The sequence below is a fragment of the Delphinapterus leucas genome, chromosome 16 (assembly GCF_059928025.1).
Source record: "Delphinapterus leucas isolate spDelLeu-1000000601 "Yukka" chromosome 16, BTC_Dleu_Yukka2, whole genome shotgun sequence".
Classification (NCBI taxonomy): domain Eukaryota; kingdom Metazoa; phylum Chordata; class Mammalia; order Artiodactyla; family Monodontidae; genus Delphinapterus; species Delphinapterus leucas.
In genome coordinates, this window is record NC_143144.1 from 67,777,822 (window position 1) to 67,804,972 (window position 27,151).

The 27,151-nt window shown below is 49.5% G+C and overlaps 1 long non-coding RNA gene across 5 annotated transcripts in view; it reads left to right on the forward strand.

The window, feature by feature from the left end:
- LOC111172315 (uncharacterized) overlaps positions 1 to 12,722 on the forward strand; it is a 65,961-nt gene extending 53,239 nt beyond the window's left edge. For all 5 annotated transcript variants that reach the window (XR_016388159.1, XR_016388160.1, XR_016388157.1 and 2 more), the window contains one exon: positions 1 to 12,722. This exon is cut by the window's left edge. This is a non-coding gene — a long non-coding RNA (uncharacterized LOC111172315).
- Positions 12,723 to 27,151: the final 14,429 nt, after the last annotated feature.

Here is a 27,151-nt window from a genome sequence, read left to right on the forward strand (position 1 = left end):
GGGAGGAAACCCCCCAGTCCCATAGAGGGACAGTCAGGAGACTATCGTCCTCAGCTAGAGACCCCAACCATGGCAGGGTCACCTAGGCTGTCTGTACCCCGATGTCTTGATCATTCCACGTTTACTAAGCTCTTGCCAAGAACAGCAAGATGAGCAGAACATGGTTCCACCCTCCAGGAGTTCTGCAGGGATGTCCCTGGTGCCCGTCCCACATCCCCCACCCCCCCTGGGCTGCTTTCAGCCACAGGTGCATTGGACAGTACCTGGCAAGCCCAACAGCATCACAGCTTGCCTCCCTACTGCCTGCCCCAGGGCTCTCTCCCACCTGCGGGCACCTGCTGGGTCTGCAAGACAGCGTAGGCTGGCAATGAGCAGAAGTTCATTCCCCCAGAGCAACTAACCACCAGTGGAGGCTGGAGCCAGTGGGTAAATGCAGGGCCTCCTTCCCCGGGGCAGACAGTTCTGGCTGGCCTTCTGAAGACATCTCAGGTGGTTCCAGGGAGCTGAGCCTCCAGTTCCCAAAGAGGACCACCTTGATCACACACCCCCTCCTTCCCATGCCCCTTTCCCCATCCCTTACCCCCAGGATCACCTTCGGCTAAATTACCTGTACCCAAGTCCTTACTTAGGCTCGATTTGGGTGGAAACTAAGGTAGGTTCCTCATGTATTATCCAGGTGATGGATCCTGAAGTCAAGATTGAAGTAGGGTGCGGGGAAGCGCGAGGAGGAAGCACCAGCCGCCTGGGGACAGGAAATGTCACCCAGTGGTGGTGACATTTGGTTTGAGGGTTGAAGGATGAGAAAGAGTTGGTCAGCAGACACTGGCTAGAAAGTTTTGTTCCAGACAGGGGGGCAGCCCACGCAGAGGCCCAGAAGCTAGAGGGAACATGAGACACGTTGGAAAATTTCAACCCGCTGGAGTCCAGGGTGCCAGTGAGGGGTGTGTCCAGCACAGAGTGGGGGGGAGGGTCCACCATGGTAATGGACGAGAAGCGCCCATGTAACGACCACAGGTACGTGAGGGCCTACAGCCAGGTCTTTCCAGTCCACTGGGGCCCCCAGAGCTGGCAGGAGAGGCCCCAGTGGACTGGGGCTGGCAGCTGGCTGTACGCTGGATCCTGTAGCCAGGACACAGGGCAGCCTCCCTGACTTCCAGCAGCGAAGAGGAGGGTGGAGAAGGGCACGACTTGAACGCCGGGGCAGCTTCACTCTGCAAAGATCTTGTGGGCAATCACCCCGAGGCCCTTTCCCAGCAACCCCCTCCAGCAACTCAGGCCTCTTCCTTCATCCCCTCCCCAGCTAGTTGGGCCCAGATGGCCAGCCTCCCACACCTGCCACCTGCCAACTCACCACTACAGAAGGCTCCTTGGAAGGTACCCCCTCCCTTAAAAGGAACAGCCTCCAGTGCTCTTCTTCCTCAAAGGATATCTGACCTGATGCTTAGCCCTGTTTCGTGACATTTGTATGGTTTTTAAGATAGCACAGAGGGGCCTAGTAGGGTTCTAGATTGCCTTTTTGTATTCTTATAAGAAACTGCTTGAAAGATGCTCAACATCTGATGACTATCGGGAAAATGCAAATTAAAACCACAACGAGGCATCACCTCACACCTGTCAGAATGGCCGTCATCAAAAAGAACACAAATAACAAATGATGGCGAGGATGTGGAGAAAAGGGAACCCTCCTACAATGTTGGCGGAAGTGTAAACTGGTGCAGCCACTGTAGAAAAAAAGTATGGAGGTTTCTCAGAAAACTAAAAATAGAACTACCATATGACCCAGCAATTCCACACCTGGTTACCTATCTGAAAAAAACAAGAACACTAATTTGAAAAGATACATGCACTTCCGTGTTCATAGTAACCTTATTTACAATTGCCAAGATATGGAAGCAAACTGAATGGCCATCAACAGATGTGGCACGTATATACAATGGAATACTACTCAGCCATAAAAAGAACGAAATTTTGCCATTTGCAGAGACATGGACGGACTTGGAAGGCATTATGCTAAAAGAAATAAGTCAGACAGAGAAAGACAAATATTGTATGATATCACTTACATGTGGAATCTAAAAAATACTACAAACTAGTGAATGTAACAAAAAAAGAAGCAGACTCACGGATACAGAGAACAAACTAGTAGTTACTGGTGGTGGGGGGAGGGGCAATACAAGGATAGAGCAGTAAGAGGTACAAACTATTAGGTATAAAATAATCTACAGGGAGGGAATTTCCTGGCAGTCCAGGGGTTAGGACTCCGAGCTTCCACTGCAGGGGGGATGGGTTCGATCCCTGGTCGGGGAACTAAGATCCTGCATGCTTCGAGGCATGGCCAAAAGAAAAAATCTGTAAGGATATATTGTAAACAGGGAATATAGCCAATATTCTGTAATAACTATAAATGGAGTACAACCTTTAAAAATTGGGAATCACTATATTGTATACCTGTAACTTATGTAATATTGTACAGCAACTATACTTCAATTTAAACAAACAAACAAACAAACTGCTTTATGGGGGCTTGCTATCTGGAGAAGTCACCTGGCTTGACCTTTCACGGACAGATAGGGATCGGCCACGGAGCTCAGGAAGGACGGAGGGAGCTGCAGGCCTCTGCTTCCCACCCACACCAACCCAGAGCTGGGACACAGGGTCTACCATTGTGGGGAGTCCTCACGTAGGTCCGCCCCCAGCTTCCGTGGGAGCTGGTGTTTCCTCTGCTCTAGACCCTACAGGCTGCCTGTGGCCCGAGGGCCCCAGCCTGACAGATCTGCACACGGACAGCCTCTCCCTGGAGCAAGAGCACAGACGATCCCCCCAGCACAGCAGCTATAACTCCCATTTAGCATTTAGTCTAGGCCAGGCCTTGTACTAAGCACTTTATGTGGGTTAGATCATTTCATCGTTATGCTACTTATTGTCCTCCTTTTGCAAATCAGGAAATTGAGGCACAGAGAAGTTAAGTAGGGAGCTCAAGGTCACACAGCTAGCAAGTGGTGGAAAGGAGCCCTTAGGTCCTGTGAACCCAGGACAGCAAGTTGGATGTTCCCATAACTGGTGGTTCTACAGCCTGTGTGGAGGAAAGGAGCGGGGGAGGGAAGGAGGAGACACACATGTGAGTGAAGGTAGATGAGGGAAGAGGGATGTAAGCAAAGTGGTCAAACGATAACGCTAGGGACATTCACTGAGCACTTAGTGGGTCCTGGGCCAGGTGCTTTACCTGTACTTTCTCACCAACACCTTGATGAGGTAGGTACCACTGATGCCATCATTAGGAAAGATCCTCCCTCCCTCCCTCCCTTTTCTTCCCTCAGTTCTCACAGGGCAGTTGCTCCCAAACTGTGGTCCAGATGCCCAACAAGAGTGGCCCTGCTCTGGCCTGAGTCCACTATAAAGAGACTTCCCGCCGGCTGTGCTCCTGGGGGGCCTCAGGTGCCCAAGGTCCAGGCACATGTGCCAAGCACCTCCCTCATCCATTTGTACTCTCTCCTTTCTCTGGACCAGCTGCCCTCCCAGCCCCACAGCTGCTGGTGACTTCCCCAGTTCCTCCCAGGCAAGCTCTCAAGCCTGTGCACTGCTCACCCAGCACCCCCATAAGCTCCTACCCCACCTGCCCGGCCTGCCCACCAGTCAGGGGAAGGCACACACCCCTCTCTTCATCAGACTGGCCGCACAGACTTGAGAGCGAGCGGGAAGTTAGTTACCGAGTTGCTGCTCAGCCTTGCATCTAGCACGTGTCCCTGGGGGGCATGCTCTGTTCAGGCTTCGTTCAAGGTCTTGGCCGATGGGCTGGAGAGACCCTACAGCTCCAGCAACACCATGACCCCCACCCCTGCCCTCCTCCCCAGGGCTCAGCATCCAGTGTCCATCCAGGAAGTTTGTCCTTCCTTTCCAGGCAACCTGGCCTTGGCCAGGGAGCATCCCAGAGTGTGATTTCCGTCCAGCTTTGTCCCATGACTGCTGAGCCATGGAAACGCTACCCTCTGCTCCCCTCCAGCCCCCTTCTGTCCCTTCCTCCCTCTCTCCTCTGTCCCTCCCACTCTCTGGAAGGGAGAAGAAGGCCTGTCACCAGGTCCCACAGTTGATTAATAGCCCAGCTTTCACTGATAATTCCACCCCTGAGGGCTGCAGCTCAAAGCTTTGAGTAAACATAGTAATTTTCCTTAAATAAACATCCTCTCCACAAAGCAAAGTTGGTGACCAGGCCAGCCGACCCTGCAACTGTTTTCACCTCCTGGTTCCCTCAGCTCTCCCCCACTCACCATCACTCACGTGTGGGAACGGTTTGGGGATTGATTCCCAATAGGCCCCCAGCTCTCACTCTGCTTCAGCTACAGCCTTCTAGATCCTCTCTTCCACCCAAGGAAGCTCCCCTTCCCCAAGACCACACCCCTACCTGCCACCTGCAATTCCTAGCTGTCAGTTCTACAGGCGGCTATCGCCTGTCCCTGCTACCACTGACCCTTTAAATGGCTCCAGCCACCAAACCCGACAAGGGGCAAAGGAACACAGACCAGCCTGCCGCTCCATGTGCTTCCATTTCCATCTGCTCTTCCTGGCTGTCCTCTTAGATCTCTTGGATTTGGGAGGCCAAACATTCCTGCTTCTCATCTCCCACCCTCCGTTCCATCCCCACCTTGTCTCTAGCATGTGTCTGGACCCACTTTCTCACAAACCTAGAAACACCAGGAATGATGGGGATGACATTTTCTGTAGCCTGGAGGAATGGGGCTCAGAGTCAGAAATTAATTCTACTTCTAAAACAATGACTTCTGAGTTTGTGCACCGAGGTTTATACCCATAATGACTAGAAGACTTGAAGTTAGCAGAGTACTCCACTTTATGTACTGTCTTCTTGCTGGGCCTTTGCACGTGCTGTTCCCTCTGCCTAGAAACAGCCCTTAATTCCCACTCAGTCTGTTTGATGAATCCCATTGGTCCTTTAAAACCAGGCTCAGATGGTGCCCTCTCTCTTGGAAACCTCCCCGCAGAGGTTTAACTACCCATACCCTGCTTCCCTTTCTGTGTGTTGCTTACATCCATACTGTTGTATATTTCTCTTTATTTCTTTTTATTGAGATATAATTCACACACAATGACGGTCACTCTTTTGAAATGTACAATTCAGTGCTTTTAGCACATTTACAAAACTGTGCAACCATCACTGCTAAGTCCAGAATATTTTCATTACCCCACAATAAACCCCACACCCACTAGCAGTCACTTCCCTTTCTCTTCTCTCCCCAGTCCCTGGCAACCATTGATCTACTTTCTCTCCTATGGAGTTGCCTATTCTGGACATTTCATATACGTAAATGGAATCATACAATATGTGGCCTTTTGTGTCTAGTTTCTTTCACTTAGCATAATGTTTTCAAGGATCATCCATGTTGTAGCATATATCCAGTACTTTTTTTTTAAGATAACAATATATTTTATCATTTGACCAAGCTATTTTTCAAAATAACATAGTTATTACACAATAGAAAAACAATAGCTTCTTATTCAAACTGAATTGCTCTAGATTTATTTAGCAAGTCATAGGTATATACTAAACAAATTGAGTATCAAGTTTAAGTAAATTTTATATCCGTCTCACACTTTTTAATCCATTCTTACTGAGATGATTCAATCAGTTTCCATATAGTTTTTTTCACTGTATGTAAAGATTGGCAGAATTACAAATAAGCATTACAATTTTAATTCACAGAAAATATTTACAATCTGAAGAGACTAGAATCTGTTTTGAATATGTGCTCTTGTTTTTGTAAATATTAGTTCACCATCACATTTTCCCATGTGTTTCTGTACCCACCTTTTCTTGGAACTTAAGGGCAGGAAATGATAGAGGAAGTCAGGACAAGAACGCTTCAAAGACTTTTTTTAAAAGATTGCATTTCCTAGGACTAATAAAATGGATGACTTCCACTGTACCTCTTTGGTCATAAGAGGAATAGGAGGAATAATAAATTCTCAGCATACTTATCAACTTCACTTAACATCATCAGAATGAAGGGTTTATGTGAAAGATTCAGTTAAAAAAATAAAATGTCATCTTCCTAGATAATCCTCTAATATTCCTAGCGCTCTCACTTATTTATCTTTGTGGGTTGTTGTTTCTTTTAAATCAACTGGAAGTATATAAAAAAGAATACAATGGAAAGATGATATGTGTTAAAAAAAAAATAGAAATTGGGTAAACAGGAATTCCCTGGTGGTTCTGTGGTTAGGACTCCATGCTTCCAGTACAGGGGGCACAAGTTCGATCCCTGGTCAGGGAACTAGGATCCTGCATGCCATGTGGCACAGCCAAAAACAAACAAAAAAAGAAATTAGATAAACAGATATCGTAAATATTAAACCCCATTTTTATGGAGAAAAAGAGAATACATTTTCAATTTAAAGTCTTAGGGTCTGTTTCTTTTCAGAAATTTCCCTTACTCGTAATGTTCACTTCATGCTTTTATAATTTTCATTTTTAAGAAATTAATTGCTTTACATTCCGCCACACAGAAAAAGATGAAAACTTACTACACTGAAATGCTTCACTATTATCAGGTGAACGCACTCCATTCATTTTTATGGCTAAATAATATTCCATTGTGTGGACATACCATATATTACTTATTCATTCATCATTTGATCAACATTTGGGTTGTTTTCACTTTGGGGTTATTCTGGATAATGCTGCTAAGAACATTTGTGTACAAGTTTTTGTGTGAACATATGTTTTCAGTTCTTTTGGGTATATACCTAGGAGTGGAATTGCTGGATCATATAGTAATTCTATGTTTAACATTTTGAGGAACTGCCAAACTATTCCAAACTGGCTGCACCATTTTGCATTCCCACCAGCAGTGTATGAGGGTTCTAATTTCTCCACACCCTTCCAGCACTTGTTATTATCTGCCTTTTAGATTATAGTCATCCTACTGGGTATGAAGTAGTACCTCATTGTGGTTTTGATTTGCATTTCTCTAATGACTAATGGTGTTGAGCATCTTTTTCTGTGCTTATTGGCCATTTGCACATCTTCTTTGGAGAAATGTCTATTCAAGTCCTTTGCCCATTTTTTAGTTGAGTTATACGTCTTTTTATTTTTGAGCTGTATGTGTACACCTTTCTACCAGTGCATTCACTATGCTGTTCTGTAATTTTATGTTTTACATGTCTGAGTTCCCTACTAGACTGTGGCCAAATGTGGGCAGGGCCTGGGTCTGATTCAAATGCATGCCCTCCTCATGGGCACAGTGCAGGGCGTATGTGATGAGCTCTCGGTAAGTGCTTCAGGACTGGTGACCCAAGCTCTTCAGGAAGTTGTCGTGGTCTCAGCCAAGGTTCTTCCTTCTCAAAGCACTTACCCTTCTCGATGGAGGCCCATGGTGGCTCTGGGGTCCTTTCTTGGAAAGTGAGGTGGAGCTCAGTGGTCTGAGTTCTGGGATACACTGCAACACTGCGTAGGGAAGGGCCCCACCCAACACTTAGCCTTCTCTGCCTGCTCTCTTTGGTAGAGGTGATGGGGAGAAGAAATGGTTGCTTTTGAGACAGGGTTAATGCAGCTCAGGTCGAATTTTAAATAAAGGAAGGAAATCTCCACCTCTGTTTGTGACACATAGATCCCAAGATACATTGGTCTTGAGGGCACATCTCAAGTCCCTTCTTCATGGAGTTGATGTGAGCAGGAAATGAAGCAATGGCTATTAGGACAGTACCTGGCACAGGCGTAGGCCCCCAGCCATGGTAGATGCTGTTGTTAGGATGACTAGAGCTTTGGGTATTGTACAGGGAACTGATGTACTCCTTTTCCTTGCCTGTTTGGCTCCATTTTATTTGGGATCAACAGCTGAAGGACAAGTAACTGAAACAGGAGTAAAATAGATGTTTAATCAGCACCATGTCAGGGGCTAGTGGGAGGCCACAGGAGTCTAAGAGAAGATACGGCTCTCAGGGAGTTGACCACAGAGTGGAGAAGTCAAGACAGAGCCCCAGGGAACCAGGAGACGAGAGGGTCCACTGGACCTGAATGACTACATTCTTGGCCACTTAGGCACTTGAGCCTCCTGCCACACGTCGGGGGCTGGGATTGATTCTGTGTAGTTCTGGGGGCAGAGCTGGTATCAGGAAACGAATGTTTCTCCCAGCTCTAGATCCTGTGCGACTCCCATGTGATAACAAGTGAGCCTCTTTCAGATTTATCTCAGAAGCTGCCGGAGTGTGACAGGAAGGGCATTGACCTTGGAGGCCGCTGGACCTGGGTGTGACTGCCATCTGCCCAGGCCCCTGGGCGGGTCATGTGGCATCTCGGCGGCACCTCAGCTTCTTCATCTGTATTGAACACACAGAGGAACCTTTTCAAAGTGGGTAATGGTCACTCTAACTTTAAAAAAGAAAGTATCTAAGACAGGAGGATAAGGGCTCTGGGAGTTCCCTGAGGGATCAGAGCCAGGCAGAGCCTGGGCTGGGCTGAGTGTTGAAGGCCCAGTGGGTCTGGTCGGGTGACCGGGGTGGGAGCTGTATCAGGGCAGGGGGTCCAGGGCGCCCTGCCGAGAAGTCATCCTCCAGTGGGTGGAGTTGAGGGATGTGCTGTGGCACAGCTGAGAGTGAGGCTGGGGAGACTGGTGGTGCCTGACCCCCGTTTCCTGACGGGGCCCAGGGCAGGGCTGTGGACAAATGCTGGCCACGGAGCGCCAACAACTGCAATAGAGTTCCACACAGCCATCCATCCCTTCATGTGCTCAGCAATATTCAAGGAGCATTTGTTAGTGCCCGTGACATTCCAGACCAATGTCAGATGTGGGGACATAGCCGGAAAGAGATCCAAGTCCTGGTCTCCAGGAGAACACAGACTAAGAGGCCTCCTGTGGTTGGCCCAGGGCTCTCTTGTGAGCTCTGTGACCTGGAGCAAATGACTCATGTTTTCTGGACTTCTACCTCATCAGTGGGGACAGTGACTGGACTTCCCCGTGGGGTTGATTAGAGGAGTAACGACGTGTGAGATTATGATGGAAAATATTTAGCATGCCCTGAGCACTAATAAATGGCAACTTTTTATTGACGTTCATTCATGTGTGCTTGTAACCTTAAAAAGTAAATAGACGTTTTCCTAAAGAAACACTTCTGCATGTGCACAAAGAGGAATTTATGCTGAATTGTCTGTTATAGCCAAATACTGAAAACAGCCTAAGTGTCCAACAGTAGGGGAATGTTTAACTGTAGTGTGTGCATACCACGACCCATGGTGCAGCAGTTTAGAAGAGTGAGGTAGCTCCTATGAACTGGTGTGGAAAGAGCTCCAAGAAATAGCACCAAATATAAAGGGCAGTTGCAAAGTAAGTACAGAATGGTTCTATTTCTGTACACCTACCAAAATAGATCTAAAAGAACCCACACAAAGTGATTTCATAATGGTTATCTCCTGGGGAGGAGATGTGGGTAAAGAGGGTGGCCCAAAGGGGGTTTCAACTTTATCTGTATTGTTTAAATTCAAGAATACCTGTTATACTTCAGGTATCAAAAATGATTTTAAAGGAATGACTCTTTTTTTCACCTCTCTGAGCCTCAATTTATTTCTCTATAGAATGAAGGAGCTATTCTCTACACTCAGAGATATTTAATGGTCCTTCCATTAAATTTTTCTTATTGTGGTAAAGTATTCATAACATAAAACTTACCATTTTAACCATTTTTAATTGTACAGTTCAGTGACATTAGTGCATTCGCACTGTTGTGCAACTATCACTACTATACATCTTCAGAGCTTTCTCATCACCCCAAACTGAAACTTCATAGCATTAAAAAAATAACTCCCCATTTCCCCTCTCCCCCAGCCCCTGGTAACCACATTCTACTTTCTGTCTCTATGAATTTGTCCATTTCAGGTATCCCTTATAAATGGAATCACATTTGTCCTTTTTTTTTGGCCACACCGCGTGGCATGTGGGATCTTAGTTCCAAGACCAGGGATCGAACCTGCGCCCGCTGCAGTGCAAGTGTGGAGTCTTAACCACTGGGCCGGCAGGAAAGTCCCTATTTGTCCTTTTTTTTTTTGTCTGGCTTATTTCACTTAGCATAGCATCTTCAAGGTTTATTTATCTTGTAGCTTCTATGAGAATTTCATTGCTTCTTAAGATAGAATACTATTTCATTGTATGTATACAGCACCTTTGTTTATCCACCTGTCAGTGGACATTTGAGTCACTTCCACTTTGGCTATTGTGCATAATGCTGCTATGAACATCGGTGCACAGATATCTGAGTCCCTGCTTTCAATTCTTTTGTGTATATACCCAGAAGTGGAATTTCTGGATCATATGATAATTTTATGTTTAATTTTTTGAGGAACCTCCATACTGTTTTCCATACAGGCTTTACCATTTCCCATTCCCATCAGTGAAGCACAGGGTTCCAATTTCTCCGCATCCCTGCCAACACTTGTTTTCTGCTTTTTTAATAATAGCTACCATAATGGGTGTGAAGTGATATTATGGTTTTGATTTGCATTTCCCTAATGATTAGTGATGTTCAGCATCTTTTCGTGGGCTTCATTGGCCATTTCAATATCGGCTTAGGAGAAAAGTCCTTCAAGTTCTTTGCTCAGTTTTGAATTGGGTTGTTTGTTTTATTGCTGTTAAGTTTTAGGAATTCTTTACATATTCTGGATATTAATCCCTTCTCAGATATATGATTTGTAAATATTTTATCCCGTTCCGTGGGTTGCCTTTTTACTCTGTCAATCGTGTCCTATGACACATAAAGTTTTAAATTTTGATGAAGCCCAATTTATCTAAAGGAATGACTTTAAAATATTTATGATAAAAAAGAAGAAAAGAAACAAAGAACAGGAAGAGGAGGCAGAGACATGTGGAACAAAACACAGATTCTGGGGTCCTTGGCCTTTGTTCCTTACCAGATGACATCACTGCATGTCAGAGGCCCAGCCCAGGGCCACAGCGGGAGAGCTGCAGGTGGAGCGCGAGGTGGAGTGGGCTCCACTAAGCCCCAACCAGGTCCCTGTCAGCCTGCTTGCCAGGAGTGGGCGTGTTTGTGGAAGGGCTTGCTACCCTGGGGTTTCCCTGACATCTGTACACTGGGGACCGGTGGGTGGGCTCAAAGGCAGGAAATTCTCAGTAAGGAAGCCTGTGGGCTCACCCACCTGCCTCTCTCAGCCTCGTTAACTGCAGGTTAAATTCCAGGCCCAGAGTCATGGTTTCTAAAGAGCATCTGTCTCTCTGCCCTTTGCTCCCTGCATATCACTCGTCACGTATCACTCCTCACCTTTCCTTTGTTTCATGAGGCTTTTTCTTTTTTTTCTGATTCTAAAAATAATACGCCTATAGCAAACTGACCGGAATATAAAAAGAAAAAACTAACCAGAAAGTCACCATCCTGCGGTGATAACGGTCACCAGTCATTGAGTGCGAACCTTGTGCCGGGACCCCTGCTTCAGACTCTCCCGCAACTGCCTGACGCTCCCGCCATGCCCCCCACAGGCCCTTCACATGGATCTGAACCCCATTTTAGGACCAAGGACACTGAGCCATAAGTGAAGGGCTGATGTGAGTAGGGAGGGGCTCAGCTCAGGTCTGTCTGGTTCTAAAGCCCATTTCTATTTTAGCCTCTATCCTGCTACTGTTACTATTTGGACTTATTTTTCCTAGCCTTAAAAATAATTGCTTTATGTTTCAAAACTCTTCTTAGAAATGTAGAATTCTTTGGTTATTCTAGGAATAATAAGATATGCTATTTATAACATCCGTTACTCGTGGAATGATCATACTGGGTGTTGTTTAAACTTGTTTTGAAAAGAACCAGTCTCATCATTGTCGTGCTGCTGTCTGTTCCCACCCCAATCCCCGGCCTGCTGGGCCCTGCCCCGCCAGCAGTCTTTATTCTCCCCATAACACATCTCAAGGGGGCAACTCAGCCAGGTTTGAAGTCTTACATAGTCTCTGGATGCCAATCATTGAGTAAAGCGTCCTATCCCCACCACCTTCTGGAAAGAGTCAAAAGGTATGGGTTTCCCATAGGCTGCTGGGAAGGTGCCCCATTGGTCTCTGGTGGGGTCTCTTCCAACCTCCACTCACTGTTGGTGAGTGGGAGGGGATAAATCAGTCAAAAGCTATGGACCGTTAATTGGCAACATGTCATAAAATTATAAAGACTTGTACTGTTTGATTTGTTAATTCTGCTTCCAGGAATTTATCCTACAGGTAGACCCACAGGTGTTTATCATGGCGGATGACAACCTAAATGTCCACTAGGATAGGATTGGCTAATAAATTATGGGATGGCCACACACCAGAATACGATGCAGCTGTGAAAAAACATCAGCAGGCTCTCCGCGTACTAACGAGACAGAATCTCAGGGTACTGTTAAGTGCAAAACGGTGCTGGGATCTTTCCCACCATCACCCACGGAGCTGGCCAGCTCTTCCTCCAGAGACAGGTCCTGGAGATCACAGCCCGCCTGAGGTCCCCCATCCTCAGTGAGCTCTCCAGCCCAGCACAGGCTCCGAAACTGGTTAGAACACTGGGTTTGCCTACAGAGCCAGGGACACTTGGAGCATGAGAAACAGAGGCCGGAGGCTGCTCCAGGGCACTTACTCGACTGCCAGCCCCGGGCCCTGAACCCTCACTGCTAAGGCCTACTGGTCCTTCCTTGCTCTTCTGTCCTGTCTTGTGTCCACAGGCCAAGCCAAACCTTCACTCCTTCCGTCCAGGAGTCACCCCGCTGTGTCCGGTTTGACTCGGGCTGGACCATCTCAGGGAGCCCACTCTGGGGCTAAGCTCGTTCCCAGAAACACTTGCCCTACAGCTCAGCTTCCCTGAGATGAGTCACCCAGGCCCCCAGGATGCTCCTCTGTCCCCTCCTCCCCCTCCCCCTCCTCCCAGGCTGCATTTCACAAACGCACCTTCTCTTAAGAATCAGCACGTAGCCTGGTGCTTACGTACAAGGGCCCGATGGTCAGCTCCTGGGCCCCAGTCTTGGCCCTGGGATTTGCTGTATACGTGAGCTTGGCAGGGTCACCCGCTCTCTCTCTTCTGAGGCATAGAACTGCTCATAGCTTCTTTCTTTAAGATCTGCTTAATAGCACTTGGCACAAAGTACCCAATACATGTTACGATTATTTTACGTGCCACTGGGAAGTTCCCTGGAGACAATCCACAACGTATCGGGAGGAAATTTACTTTTTCCTCACAGTTTCCCTCACGGGAACTCAGGAGGAGAAAGTCATTTGGCAACTCTCTGCCCAGCAGCCCAGCAGCTGGGCTGGGGGAGGAAGTCCCGTCTGCCAAGTGGGGCTTTGCTTGTGTTTTAAGAGGCGTGGCTGGACTCCAGATAAGGCCCGGGCTACACACCCTCCCCCCACCCCCGTGTCAGCTGACCCTCCCCTCTCTGCTGGGGTCCACCTCTGGCTGAGGATGCAGCAATCAGGAGTGGGTGGGGCTGCAGGGTGGAAGCAGCTTAGGTCACCCAGTGGGGCTTTTTGTTTAACAAGTAAGGAATGAATTTATAACCGTGAAGTCTTTGGAGGAGATGGGTTAGGTGATCTGAGAGAATTAGGGGGAGGGAAGGAATGTCCTCCTTGTGAAGCCACTGAGATTACCGCTGGTGGGCCTTTTAATTCCAGCCTTAACAACTGCACACAGGTGAGAGGACCTGGAGAGGAGAAAGGGGTGACGAAAGGGATGTGCGTGTGAGAGGAAGCCCCCTCCCCAGTCCTCTTCAGCTGTGGCTTCCTAGATGAGCTTAGAGACCCCCCTCCCCCTCCTCCCCCAGGTGCTACTGTCAGACCCACCCTGGGGCCTCAAAGACTGACCTAGTCACCCTGTTTCTGGGCAGGAAGCCCCTCTCAGCCTGCCCCTCCCGTTCTCCAGTCTCCTGCTGCCTCACTTCCTCTTGGCCTCACACAAAGGCACTGACGTTTTCCTCCCCCTTTCACAATGGGGCCGTATGGCTCTATTATTCTCATATTCCCCAGATTCCTGACATCAGTGCCCAGGGAGGAATCAGGTGCTCGGAGGCGCAGGCCTTGGTGTGAAGACACATCTACGCTGAAAGCCGCTCTCTGGAAGCAGGGGATGGAAGTGTCACCAGCAATTTTCCTTAAAAAATGCGACCCAGGGGCTTTGTGCCGTCAAGCGGTTTGTAGCTTTCTCGGCTCTGAGAAGGCCGATGGGATGGGGGAGAGGCCCACAGGGGCACATTCAACTCCCCCAGGCGGGGGTAGTAGCCAGGTATTAACTGGGAATTAATTGAGGGCGATTTGAGCGCTGGGATGGGAACTCCAGCTCTTGGGGCAGTCATGGGCGCTGACTAAATACACGGACACACTTTGCCCATCCACTCAGTGGGCTCACACTGGACACTCTCCTCTCACATCGCCATGGGGACTCCCCTGGCCAGCCCACGGGACATCGGCGCACACGTGGACTCACACACCCAGCAGATGACTCATCCTCACGCCCAGCCACTACACACAAAGCAGACTCACCAAGACAGCCTTGCTCCCCGCTGGCAACCCCCAGCCGCCGACAGAGCCGCATGACATCTACACACAAGATGGCTCCCACAGGCAAGAGCGAATTCTCTACTCACACCTCCCACCTCTTTCACTTCCACTCGCAGTGTGCCCACACAGCAGGTTCACAGACGCAGAGCTAACTCCCAGCCCTCGCCTTCCCCACACAAACACCGGTCGCTTTCGGACCAGCCCTGACCCACGTAGACAACAGACCGTCCTCACAGCTCTCACTCGTCCCCCAGCAGCCCAGAGTCTCACCTTCCCCTCCCTCTCAGTGCGTCGGGGTGCATGTTCTACGGGGTGAGGGTGCTCTGGGCTCCTAGGAAAGCAGCCCTGGGGAGCGGCCCCTCCTTGGAGGCAGGGGGCTTCTGGTCAAGGTCTGGCCCCGCACTACCCCCCATCGCCCCTGCCAGCCCAGTGTGAGCTCTGGAAACTCAGGGAACAGGGTGACGTACTCGGCCTGAACCCCTTCAGTCCTGAGCAAACCCCCATGTTGATCACCACCTCAGGGGACGCAGCTGAGGCCTGGCTGGGTAAAAGCAACCCCTGCTTCAGCCTGGAGGCAACTCATTTCCCCTGAGTTTCTCCCTCCGTTTACAGGTCTACTAAATGGAGTGTGGCTTTTCCTCGACAAGTGCTCTTGGGCCCCAACTGCTGTCCTCTACCCCTGGCCACCGTCCCCTCTGTCCCGAGGCCTCCAGCCTGCAGGCAGGGACGAGCTCAGGCAACCTGATGCACAAGCCAAGCCCGAAAGTGGCCTGGTTTATGGCTCCAGAGTTCCAGCAGGAAGCCTGGGGGCAGGGCAGGGAAAGCTGGACAGGCAGGCCCGGCTCCGAGCGTAGAGGCTGCTGCATAACTATGCTTTGGACGGACGGTTCAGGTTGGACCCCCTACGCGAAGTGTCACCCACCACCCATTATTCCACCATGAAAGCTCCAGACCTTAGGGTTCTGAGGAATTGTCTGTCACCTGCCTGGTCAGACATCCCCTGACCTACCTCCTGCAGAGGTCATCCACTCTGCAGGCTGCCTCTGTCCTGTCCTTCAGGCCCAGGGAGTGTGAAATGGGGGGACAGGAGGGGCAGGGGGAGCCAGAAAGTCAACCCTTCCTCTGCTGGGTTTTGCTGAGATGGTAGAGCATTTCCATGGGCTGCCCTGTGGCTTGGAGGACAGAGCCAGGCTTTCAAGGAGACCCACCCAGCTCTGGACCTTGTCTTGCCACTTGGTTGCTGTGGGACCCCAGGCAAGTGTCTTTACCTCTCTGAGCCATTCTTCACCCTTAAAATGGGGATGCTATAGGATGGAGAATGAATTTGGGGAGTATATCAGTTGGTGTGTGTCATTGTTCAGTCTAGTAACTAGCCCACACAGGAAGTGCTCCGTAGGTGGCGTCTGTGGTTCGAAACATCTTCAGGCCCCAGGGTGGGAAGCCCCTGCCCTTTTCTTTTCCCAGAACCTCAGGGATGCTGCATTTCTGCCCAAAGCCCAGGCTGGGAGCACCTGTGTATGGCAGTATCTCAGAAGCCCAGGTCTGAGGGCAGTGCCGTTGGAATTAGCCAAGTAGGGCCAGGTGGAGGCTTGGAACTAGGCCCTGGAATTGCCCCTTTGATGGAACTAGGCCCTGGAATTGCCCCTTTGATGGAGACCAGATTCCGTGAGCAAAGGGTGGGAAGGCACGGAATTCAGGGAGTCAGCAGAGAGGGGCTTTCCTATACACCCCCCTCCAGGACCTTGACCTACAGGGTCCTCCTTCGTCACTTCTAGGCTGGAGGTTGGCTTGCTTCGTGGATTTAAAATGATTTTTCCTTAATTGATAAATCAATCTCACCCAATTCTCACTCTTGCCCTTCAGAGGTAGGAATTTTGAATTTCCATTTTTACAGATGAGAACCAGAAAAGTGAAGGGATTCACCGAGATCATGCAACTATTAGTGGCAGAACTGAAACTTCAAGCTGGATCTTCTGGCTGTGATGCCAACTCCCTGCCCATCACACCAGGGTGTCCCTTGGGTTTCCGAGGGCAGGTGTGATTTGTCCCTCAGGAATGGCAGGCTTGGACATCAACTTTATTCAGTATAAGACCCTCCTCCTCCTGACACCCCCTCCCCTGTCCCATCACCATCAGTTCCTTTGGACACACCCTGGGAGGTGACAGCAGACAGAGCTCATATCACTGCAGCCCACAAAGTCCTTCCCCGTCTTCCAGACCCGGCCTCTCCCTGTCCCCTGGGCCACCCTGAGCCCCTCGTGCGGCCTTCTGCCTTGGCTCACACACTTCCCTTTGCCTGGAATGCTCTCACCTGCATTGCCCACCTGGCTATAACTCCATGTGTCTTTACAGCCAGCTCAGGTGCCATCTTCCCCAGGAAGTCTTCCTGACCCCTCTCCCTAAGAAGCTCGGCCACCTGCCTCACCCTTGTGCTGCCCTCTATCTGGGCACTACCCATGCACCATCATAATGGCCCTTTTCTTATCTTCCCCTGGAGTAGTCGGTGGTAAGCTCCACAGGGCCACAAACCTTGCCTTACTCTCTCGGGTCAGCAACACGGTGGACAGAAGGGCTCTTTCTCTGCAAGAGTCAGAAACCCATCACACACTGGCTTAGCTAAAGGGAACTGGTTGGCTTATACGGACTGAAATGCCAAGAAAGTCAGTTTGGCTTTAGACAAAGGGGGTAGTTCAAAAGATGTGATCAGGAATCTTCCTCTCTCTGTCTCTTACACACACACACACACACACACACACACTTCTACTCCTCTCTATGGCAACTCCATTCTTAGATTATGCACAGTGCTGACCAAGATGGTGGCACCCAGCTCCAGGCTTCCATCCTACAGCTGCATAACAGCTGCATAAAGAGAGCTCTTTCCCAACTCTTCCAGCCAAAGTTCCAGGGTTGCCTCTGATTGGCCAGGACCAGCTTTCATGCCCCCTTGGGGATCTAGAGAGTAGATAAACCCCACTGAAGCACATAGAGCTAGAGTGGGATGGGGCGGGGGGCGGGGGCATGATTCTTCCAAAGAAAGAAGATCTCTTTAAGCGGAAGAAGGGGGAACGGACCCAGGGCAAGCAAAAACTATGCCCATTAAAGTGGTGCTTTTCAAATTTCAGTAGCACACAGATCTCTTGGGGATCTTGTTAAGATGCAGATTCTGGTTCGGCAGGTTTGGGGTGGGGCCTGAGAGTCTGCATTTCTGACAAACTCCCAGAGGATGTTGCTGCTGCGCCACTTGGAACCACACTTTGAGTGGTGAGGGGCCTGACGCACCTAACACCTGGCCCCGAATGGACTTCATGTGTGACGAGTGAGGGGAATCAAGATGCTGCTGGGACTTGGTGCCCACCTTAGTCCTCCCTGCTTCCCCAGGCCCAGCCGTGCCTCTTAGATTGCTCCTTGCCATAACTGGTGAGGCAGGCAGGGCGAGCCTTCTTATTCCTATTTTGCAGGTGAGAAAACAGAGGCTCAAATACTTTGCCGAGTCATACCTATCCCAAGGAGCTGAGCTGGTCCTGGGTACCTGCCTGCCCTGAGGGACTGCAGAGCTCTCCGAAGGCAACCCCTCCTCTTACAGGAACAGAGCCCTCACCAGAACCCCTCCCACTCGTAGGAAGGGGCTGAAGGGCTGCCAGGACAAACAGAAGGAGAAGTGGTCCACCGTGCTATGGTCGTATTTCCCCAGGATTGGAAATTCCCAGGCCACTGAACAGAAAGCTGTGTCAGCTGGTGAGGTGACGAGGTTTTTATAGCCCAGGTGACCTCTCTGCTGTGCTGTTTGTAAATCAAAGTTGCAAAGGACTAAGGTCATCCCGGCAGCCCCTGCTCCCTAGGTTATTTTTAACCTTCTTTATCTTATCAGTTCTCTCCTTCCTGCTCTCCAGTTGTTATCTTTAACAAAGGTAGTCTCACCAAGGGTAGGGCCAGTCACACCTGGGCTTCTAGGAAAGAAATGTGGGTGTCTCTGGCCCCTGACCTCACCTCGCAGGGGTGCTCTGAGCACCTGCAAGTAATTTGAAGGAGGAATCCTTAGTGGATCTATGGGCTGGCACAAGAGGAAGATTGTTAGGGTGATCCAAATATGGAATGAGCTAGTGGAGAGGTAGGGAGTTCTCTGTCTGTTATGAGCTGAATTGTGCACCCCCAAAATTCCTATGCTGAAGTCCTAATCCCCAGTACTTCAGAATGTGACCCTTGGAAATAGGGTCTTCGCAGAAGTAATAAGTTAAAATGAGGTCATCCTGGAGTAGGGTGAGCCCATAATCCAATATGACTAGTGTCCTTACAAAGAGGGTAAATTTGGACACCAAGACACACACAGGGAGGACAGACGCCATGTGAAGATAACTCAGGGGTTGGGGTGATTCAGCGGAAGCCAAAGAGCAGAAGAGATTGGCAGCAAATCTCCTGGGCAAGAGGCATGGAACAGAGTCTCCCTCAGTCTCATACGGAACCAGCCCTGCTGACACCTTGATTTCAAACTTCCAGCCTCCAGAACTTCGAGACAAGGAATTTCTCTTGTTTAAGCCACCGAGTTTGTGGCATTTTGTTATGGCAGCCCTAGGAAACAAATACACCATCTCTGGAGGTGTTCAGGCTGAGACTGACAACCACTTGGTAGGATATCATCCAGTGGAAATATTATGTAAGCCGTCCATGTCATTTGTAATTTTCTAGCAGCCATGTGAAAAAACTTAAAAGAAACAGGTGAAATTAATTTTAATAATATATTTTATTTCACCCAATAAATCCAGAATATCATTGCAACATGTAATAAGTACTAAAAAGAGCTTTTAATTAGATGTTTTATATTCTTTTGTTTGTTTCATAGTAAGTCTTTGAAACCTAGTGTGTTATTTTCCACTAATGGCACAGCTCAATTGGGATTAGCCACATTTCAAGAGCTCAATAGTCATGCAGAGCTAGTGGCCACTGTATTGGACAAGGTAGGTCGAATTCGTTCTCCCCTCTGTATCCGTGGGGCTTTAGGCAGTTTACTGAAACTGATAGGGCCTCAGTTTGTTCACCTGCAAAATGGGGACAATAATAATACCTCCACCACGGAGTTGGTATGGGGAGTAAGTAAGAAGGATGTGCCTGGCTGAGAGTGTTCTTGGCACCAGGTAAAGCTCTGTAACCCAAGACTGTTACTACGGTAAGGCCTGTGGACAGCAGACCAGCTATTTAAGGACCTTCCCATTCCGAAGGCTTGTAGATCACCACATTTCTCACTAGGCTCATCTTGACCCTCCTCCACACTCAGACCCACCTCCAGGATCCCCACTCAGACCAACTTGAGTACATCTCCTCCAGGAAGCCTGCCTAAGGGTCCCAGCCCCCGTTTTAAATTCTCAGCGCACCCTGGGAGAGCCTTACAATTTATCACTTAATTGTTCTGTTAATTGTGTCATTACCTGTGAGTGAGGTTTTAAATCCCTTGAGGGCTGGGATATGCCTCTTCTGGTTTCTCCTCTAGCCTGAGTTCTGAGCCTGTTCAATTACTCAGTGGGGCAATAAACCTTCACTGAGCACCTAGCCCGAGTCATCCATTGGGCCCTGCCAGACTTAGAGTAGGATCAGTTAAAGACATGCAGGTCAACTCACCCATGCACACCGCTCAGAAGCCCCCAAACAGGTGATCTCTGGGCACCAAGGCCCATGGCTCATGCTAGAAGAGCCATACCCTGGACCAGCCCGGGGCAGTGGAGGTCCTGGAACCTTCCAGGAAAAAGAGGTCAGAGGTGCCGACAGTGATGTTTTCCAGTGTGCTTCACCCTAAGCGGGGAAGGTTTCCTGCCGTGGGCTGGTGGGCCTCACGCAGGAGCCCCGAATGCCTGGCCCCGGATGAGACTTGGGTCTGGCAGGGGCCCTCTGAGCCACCCTCTGCTCCCCATCTCCCCCTTGCCTGGATGGCATTTGGGGGCTTGTTTACTACAGGTTGCACCCTGATAGAGTCCCAGCTGGCCGCGAGCGGTAACCGCAGCACCTCCGCGAGAGACTGATGTGGAGAGAGTCACAGTCAAGCCCACTCAGCCCAGCCCCCCTCCTCCCCCAACACGACAGTCGCATGCGCTGGGTGTTGACCGTAGGGCTGAGTCTGGCACAGGACAGGGAAAGGCCAGCTGGAAAAGCACGTCCTGTGGGCACACAAGGCCCCGCCCACTCCTGCTTCTGTGAGCAGCATCTATCTCTCCCCTGCAGCGCTCCATACAGATTACAGAGGGGGCATTTGCCCCACGAGCCAGGCCTGTGGACCCATCCCACCCCAGTCTTCCTGCCCCCTCCTCTCTTATTCCCTGGAGGCAAAACACCTGCTTTGAATCGCACTATGCCCTCCTCTAGCTGTGTGGCCTTAATCAAATTATTTAACCTCTCTGAGCTCCGGATTCCTCGACCATAAAATGAGGAGAGCAATAATATCTACCTTGTCGCGTTGCTGTGAAGTTTAAATGAGACGCTTTCCATCACGTGCTTGCTGTAGTGAGCGACACCTTAACAAGTGTGCACACTAACTGCTCTTTACGATCGCGGTGGTGATTATCATTTGCTTGTAAAGCCTGACAGGAGGCTTATTCTGCTACCCAAATGCACATTCCAATCATGCAAAGCTAGGAAACGTGATGTCAATTTTACCTGCTTTTTTTGGGATTTTGTAGCCTATGACTTTTTTGTTGAGGAATTTGTACTGACACAAGACAACTCTTTCATTCTACAAATATGTACTGAGCACCTGCTAAGGAGATGATGTATTCTTGGCGGTCCCAAGAGCAGAACTGGGTGATGCAGACAAGCGGCGTTCCTGGCAGCTGCCCCAACCACAACGTGAAAGTTCCTTTCATGCTTCACTGAGGGGATGGCAGGTTCTTTGCCTGTGTCCCTGTATCAGGCCTAGCATGGCCTGGAGGTGATGTCCAAGGAGGTGAGCAGAAGGAGCCTGTGCAGGAATTTGGACCAGCTTTGGGGTTTGGGTTCCTGCTTCTAACTCTGTGACTCTGGGAAAGTCAGTTAGTCTTACAAAGCCTCGGTTTCCTTCTCTGTTAAATGGGCATAGTAACACCCAGCCTGTGACCTCACAGGTTTGCCGTCAGCACATGTGTGGGTCTTTTAATAACTGTATTTTTTCCTTCCTTCCTTCATTCTCTCCCTCCCTCCCCCCCTCATCCATCCACTCAACCATTCAACATTTTTTTGATTACCTACACTCTTTCAGCTAGTGGGGAAGGAGCTAGAAGTAGAGGGAACCCAGACAGCCCCAGGGCAGTGCTGTCCACAGGGATTCTCAGCCCTTCTCCCCATCTCTGGGTGTCCGTATTGCAGCAGGAGGACAGGAGCCATCAGACAACTTCTTGAGAGGGGCTGACCCTTCCTCAGTCCAGCCCAGGTGACTGGTAGCCCCTCTGGGCCCAACCTGGTCTGGGTGAGAAGCAGCCCAGGCTCCCAGGCAGATGCCCAGGGTGGAGCTCCCCGCTTCTTGGACCCCAGCCAACCCAGCCAGCTCTCCCAGCTGGACTCTTGACCCTGTGTTTTCCCGTTCCTCGGCAGGAAATGAGCTCTGAAGGAAAAGGGCTGAGTGGGCTCCAGACATACCCACGCTTAAGGCAGGAAGTAGGAAGCAGGGGAGGTCCCAGCCATATCTGTCCCCTGCTCTCAGAAAAGCAATGCTTTTTAGACAGCTCTCCCCAGCATACTTCTGCTCAGTTCTCTCTTTGGAAAGCACTGGAACCCGTGGCCACTCCCAGCTGCAAGAAAGACTGGGGAAAAGGGAGCGGGAAAATCATGATTGGCTTAGACCAAGCGTAGGCAAAGTTCCGTGAAGGGCTAGGTGGTAAATATTTTAGGCTTGGTGGGCTGAGCATTCTCTTTTGCAACCACTCAACTCAGCCTCTGTGGCATGAAATCGGCCCGAGATGCTACATAAACAGAGGGGCGTGGCTGTGCGCCAACACAGCTTTATTTACGGACACAAACTTGGATTTTGTATAATTTTCATGGGTCACAAAATATTACTTTTCTTTTGATTTTTTTCGACCATTTTGAAAATGTTAAAAACCGTTTGAGCTTGTGGGACGTACAAAAACAGGGAGCCGTCCGATTTGGCCTCAGGCCAGAGTTTACCAATCCTTGGCTTAGAACAATCATAATCCATTCCTTGGGGCTGGGCACACTGGCACTCCAAGGAAGGGTGTGTGTGTGTGTGTGTGTGTGTGTGTTTACTAAGAGGCACACTGGGGGACAGGGGTGATGCAGGGGGTGCATTCTATGAGCAACTTAACGGTGTTCACCACAGGCCATATTGCCACTTCACAGGAAGAACATCGGAGTCGAACCAAACGGTCCAAACTCCAGAGCCCGCCCTCTAAGCCTCCACGCTAATATTCTCTGCTCAGCTGTGAAGGCTGGGGCATGAGCGGGGTGGGTAGGCATGTCAGCATTGGTCGCAAGATGGCTCACACAGGGACACAGGTCTAGGTACTGTTGACACCCTCCAGCAGCCTCTCCTCTAGCAGGACCTGGAGGGAAGATCACAGGAAAGGGGTGTGGAGTGCGGAGAGCGGGGGGCGGCAGAGGAGCTCCCACCTCCTTCCCTCCGTAGGCCAGTGCACATCCCTGGTGTGGGTGATGGGGTGGAGGCTTCCCTCCGGCCCTAGAGCAGGATTTCCTTTTCCCTTGACATTAATAGATGGGAAATTGGGTCTTATTCTCATGGGAAGCGGAGAAGCCCTCCCCCCTCCCCTGACTCCCCTCTTTCCCCTGCTCTTCCTTTCCTGCCCACCCCCAGCACAAAGGAGATTCAGGGAAGGATTTAACAGCTGAGGGAGCCCGAGAGACTTTGAAAACTCAGACATGTCACCCTTTCAGCCACTAAAAAATCTTTTCTTTATCTCCTACAGTATGATTTATTCTTTTAAAGTTCATTCAGTTCTCCCTGAGCACAAGCTAGGCACTCTTGCAGGGAATTTTACATGCTTTGATTCATGTAATCCTCCCCGACACCCTGTGAGGTAGGTGTCATTAGACCCATTTCATGAAGGTGGAAACTGAGACCCAGAGAGTTTACAAAATCAACGGCAGCACCGATTTAACCCAGGTCCGACTGACTCCCGTCCGCTGCTGAGGCTGCCTCTGCCCAATGGGACGACCTGGGAAGAAGGGGTCAGTGAAGGATCTGAGTTCACAGCTCAGGCACTGGAGTCAAAGAGACTTGAGTACAAATCCTGGTTAAAGATGTATACTAGCTGCTTCCTTGGGCAAGTGATTTAATATCTCTGAAGCTCAGTTTTCCCTCCTATTAAAAAAAAAAAAAATCTATTCTCTCTTCCTCCAGCCCATGATTTCTCCTTGGGAAACCACTGTTCCCCAATTCTCCATTCCTATGGTTCACCTGGCAATGACCCCACTTGCCGGCATTAGTGTAGCACATGCCCTACACCCAGCCAATCAGAGCATCTTGTTCTCCCAGACTAAGTGATGCATTCAGTGATAAGTACATGTGACTAAATCCAGCCAATGAGAGTTAGATTTGGGATTTTTGATGGACCCATTAAAAAAGGAAGGCTCTCTTTTGGCTTACTGGGATGTAAGCCTAGAGCTTCAAGTGGCTATATTGTCACTGCACAGGAAGAGCCTGCCTGAGAGTAAAGCAAAGGAAGAAAAAAAAAGTAGAGGCTGAACTAAGAAACCATGAGAGGGAGAAGAGTCCCTGTGAGCTGACTTCACCTGAGCTCCTGGCTCCCAGCTTGCCTAAGATGTATCCTCTGTTGCCTTCATTATATAAGGCTAACGTGTCCTTCTCTGTCTATGCCAGTCTGAGATGTTTCTCTGACACTTGCAATCAATGAATAGAATGAAAGCCCCACGTGGGCAAGGATTTTTGTCTGCTAAGTTAATGTATCATCTCCAGCGCCTGGAACAGTGTCTGGCACATAGAAGGTCCTCAATCAATAGTTTTTAAACAAATATAACATCTCATCTCATGGGATGTTATGAAGGTAAAGTGGAGGGATGAATATCCAAGGTTGTCCCCAATGCATGGCCTGGTGAGCCTCAACCACCATGGCTCTAAGCCAGAAGCCCTGCCCTCCCCACAGGCCTCAGGCAGGTCAAGGCAGGAGTGGTTTAAGTAATGAGCAGTGATCAAAGACCATGAGTGGAGGGAAGTCCCTGACGGCCCAGTGGTTAGGACTCACTGTTTTTACTGCCGAGGGCCCGGGGTTCAATCTCTGGTCAGGGAACTAAGATCCCGCAAGCAGCATGGGGCAGCCAAAAAAAATTCAATCAATCAATCAATCAGTCAAAGACCATGAGTGGAAAATGCATTACTCCAAGCTGTAGGGAACGCAAATGATGCTGCAGACCTGGTCCCTGCCCTCCAGGACTCTACTTGGCACCGTCCAGTCTCTGTGGCCGCCCCCTCACACCTCATTGGGTGGGATGGCATCAATCTCTGGTAAGGGAAATGGGCGTGTGGCATTTCCATGTAGCAGAGGGAAGAGTACCCACATCCAGTCAGGAAGGGCGAATGTCATGGGGGGCAACCATGTCTGCTCCCGGCTGGCATCTAGAAAATGCAAAAGAGAGTAACTACTGGCTTCTGGATTTGAACAGACACGATGGTGTAGCAAAAAGAGCACTGTGCTGAGTGAATTGAAGAGCAGACTTCACCAGTAAGGACCTGAGGCCAGAAGGTCTTGTATTGGGTTCTACTTCTGATTTTTGTGCATGGGGGAGACTCTCTCCAACCCAAGCTTGGGTTTCTCCAGGGACCACATTTTCTACTCCCTCTCACCACAACCCTGCCTACTGCAGAGCTGGGGGCACTGTGGGCTCACAAATACACAGACAGCTCTACCTGGAGAGCCAAGACATTTTTCCTCTCCCCTCCACCTTCAGCCTTCCGGAAATAAACCTGTTCCTGTTTCCAAGAAGCACCTCAAAAAGTTACCCTCTAAATCCTGTTCTCCTAGTCACTCTCAATCTGGGTAATTAAACTCAACACTTCCGGGGTGATTAAAAATTCATTCAGCATTCAACAGGCCCGGAAATGAAATGCAGTGGGAAACACACTTGGTGCGCCTGGTTAGATGTAATTAGAAAATCGTCCTGCTGGGGAAAGTATTATAACTAAGGAGATGTGGCAGCCACAGAAGTGTCGGTAGGGAAGGCGACTGCCCTGCTTACACAGTCACAGGCCTCTTCTCGGGCCTTTAATTACTTTCCTTTACTCAGCTGTTGCTGACGGTTGCATTGCACGAGCAGCTGGCTTACAATAAGGGTTTTCACTTCTAAATCAGTGAGGGTTCATAGGCACTTCTTGTGCCCAAGCCTGTTTGAGCCTCCGCTCCTCTGTCTGTGCATCCCTCCCTCACCTCCCCCTGCTGACAGCCGCTGACATCCCTTCCCTCCCCACTCAACCGCACCACCTGCAGGGCTCCATCCTGGCCCTTCTGCATCCTGGCACCATCCCAGCATCTCCTCACCTTCTGCCCCTGATGCCCTATCCCTGCACAGTTTGGTACTCTCCTTCCTCTTCCCTTTGCTTCCAGCTACTGTCCTCCAGGAGTGGTCCCTGCTGGAGGCCAGCTGCCCCCTGGGAGGTCCTCAAGGCTCCTTGTCTGCCAGACAATAGCCCCATTGCTTGGGATACCTGCCTGGAGGCTGGTATTCTTGGATGCTGCAGAGGGTCATTTCCTTTCCCCATCTCAGAAGCCACCAGGGGCCTTCACACCTCCCAAACCATCCAACTTTCCCATCTGGTACCTCTGAACACCATGGGCAGCAGGGAATGTCTTGTTAACCCTTGAGGGCTAGAACATCTTAGAATTTTTGAGTCGCTTCAGGGGCCTGTAGCAGAAACTGTGTTTTGCTCAAGATGATCCTTGTTCCTTACTGTGAACCACTTAACTGTGACAAGGCATGAGAGGAAGTTCTGGGTATTTCCTGGGCCTTATGGAAAAACTAAGACAGTGCTGTCCAGTACAGTCGTCATTAGCCCCATACGGCCATTAAATTTAAATTAATTAAAATTGAATAAAATTAAAAATTCAGTTCCTCAGCTGTTCATGTGGCCAGTAGCTACCATATTGGACAGTGCAGATGTAACATTCCATCATCACAGAAAGTTCTATTGGATGGCACAGCCCTAGAACATAAGCTCTAATAGCACAGGTCCAAAGTTGGGCAGACCCTCTACTATTTACTCTATGACCCACTTAACTTCCTGAGGTATCCCTCCATTTCTTCATCTATAATAGCGGCTATCTTGGAGAGTCATGAGGTCCAGTGACAGAATCCAAGTAGACACTCGGCAGTGTTTGATAACAGGAAGAGCTGATAAATGGAAGGTGTTGGCTCTTGGAGTAGAGGGTGCAGCTTGGTGAAGTAGAAGGACTTAGGCGAAGGAGACTGAGTTCTAGCCCCAGCTCCATCACTGTCTCTAAGCCAACTGTGAAGTGTGACCCACACAGCCCAGATTAAAAAGGTGAATAGAAAAAATCAAAATGAAATGGAAAACTCCAGCACAGATTTTTCTCTGAAGCCTGGGACCCAACATCTACTGCCTGCTGAGCAGCTCCTGTTAGATGGCTTCCAGGGTCCTTAGAGTCAAGAGTCACAAACAGGCAGGAGCATCT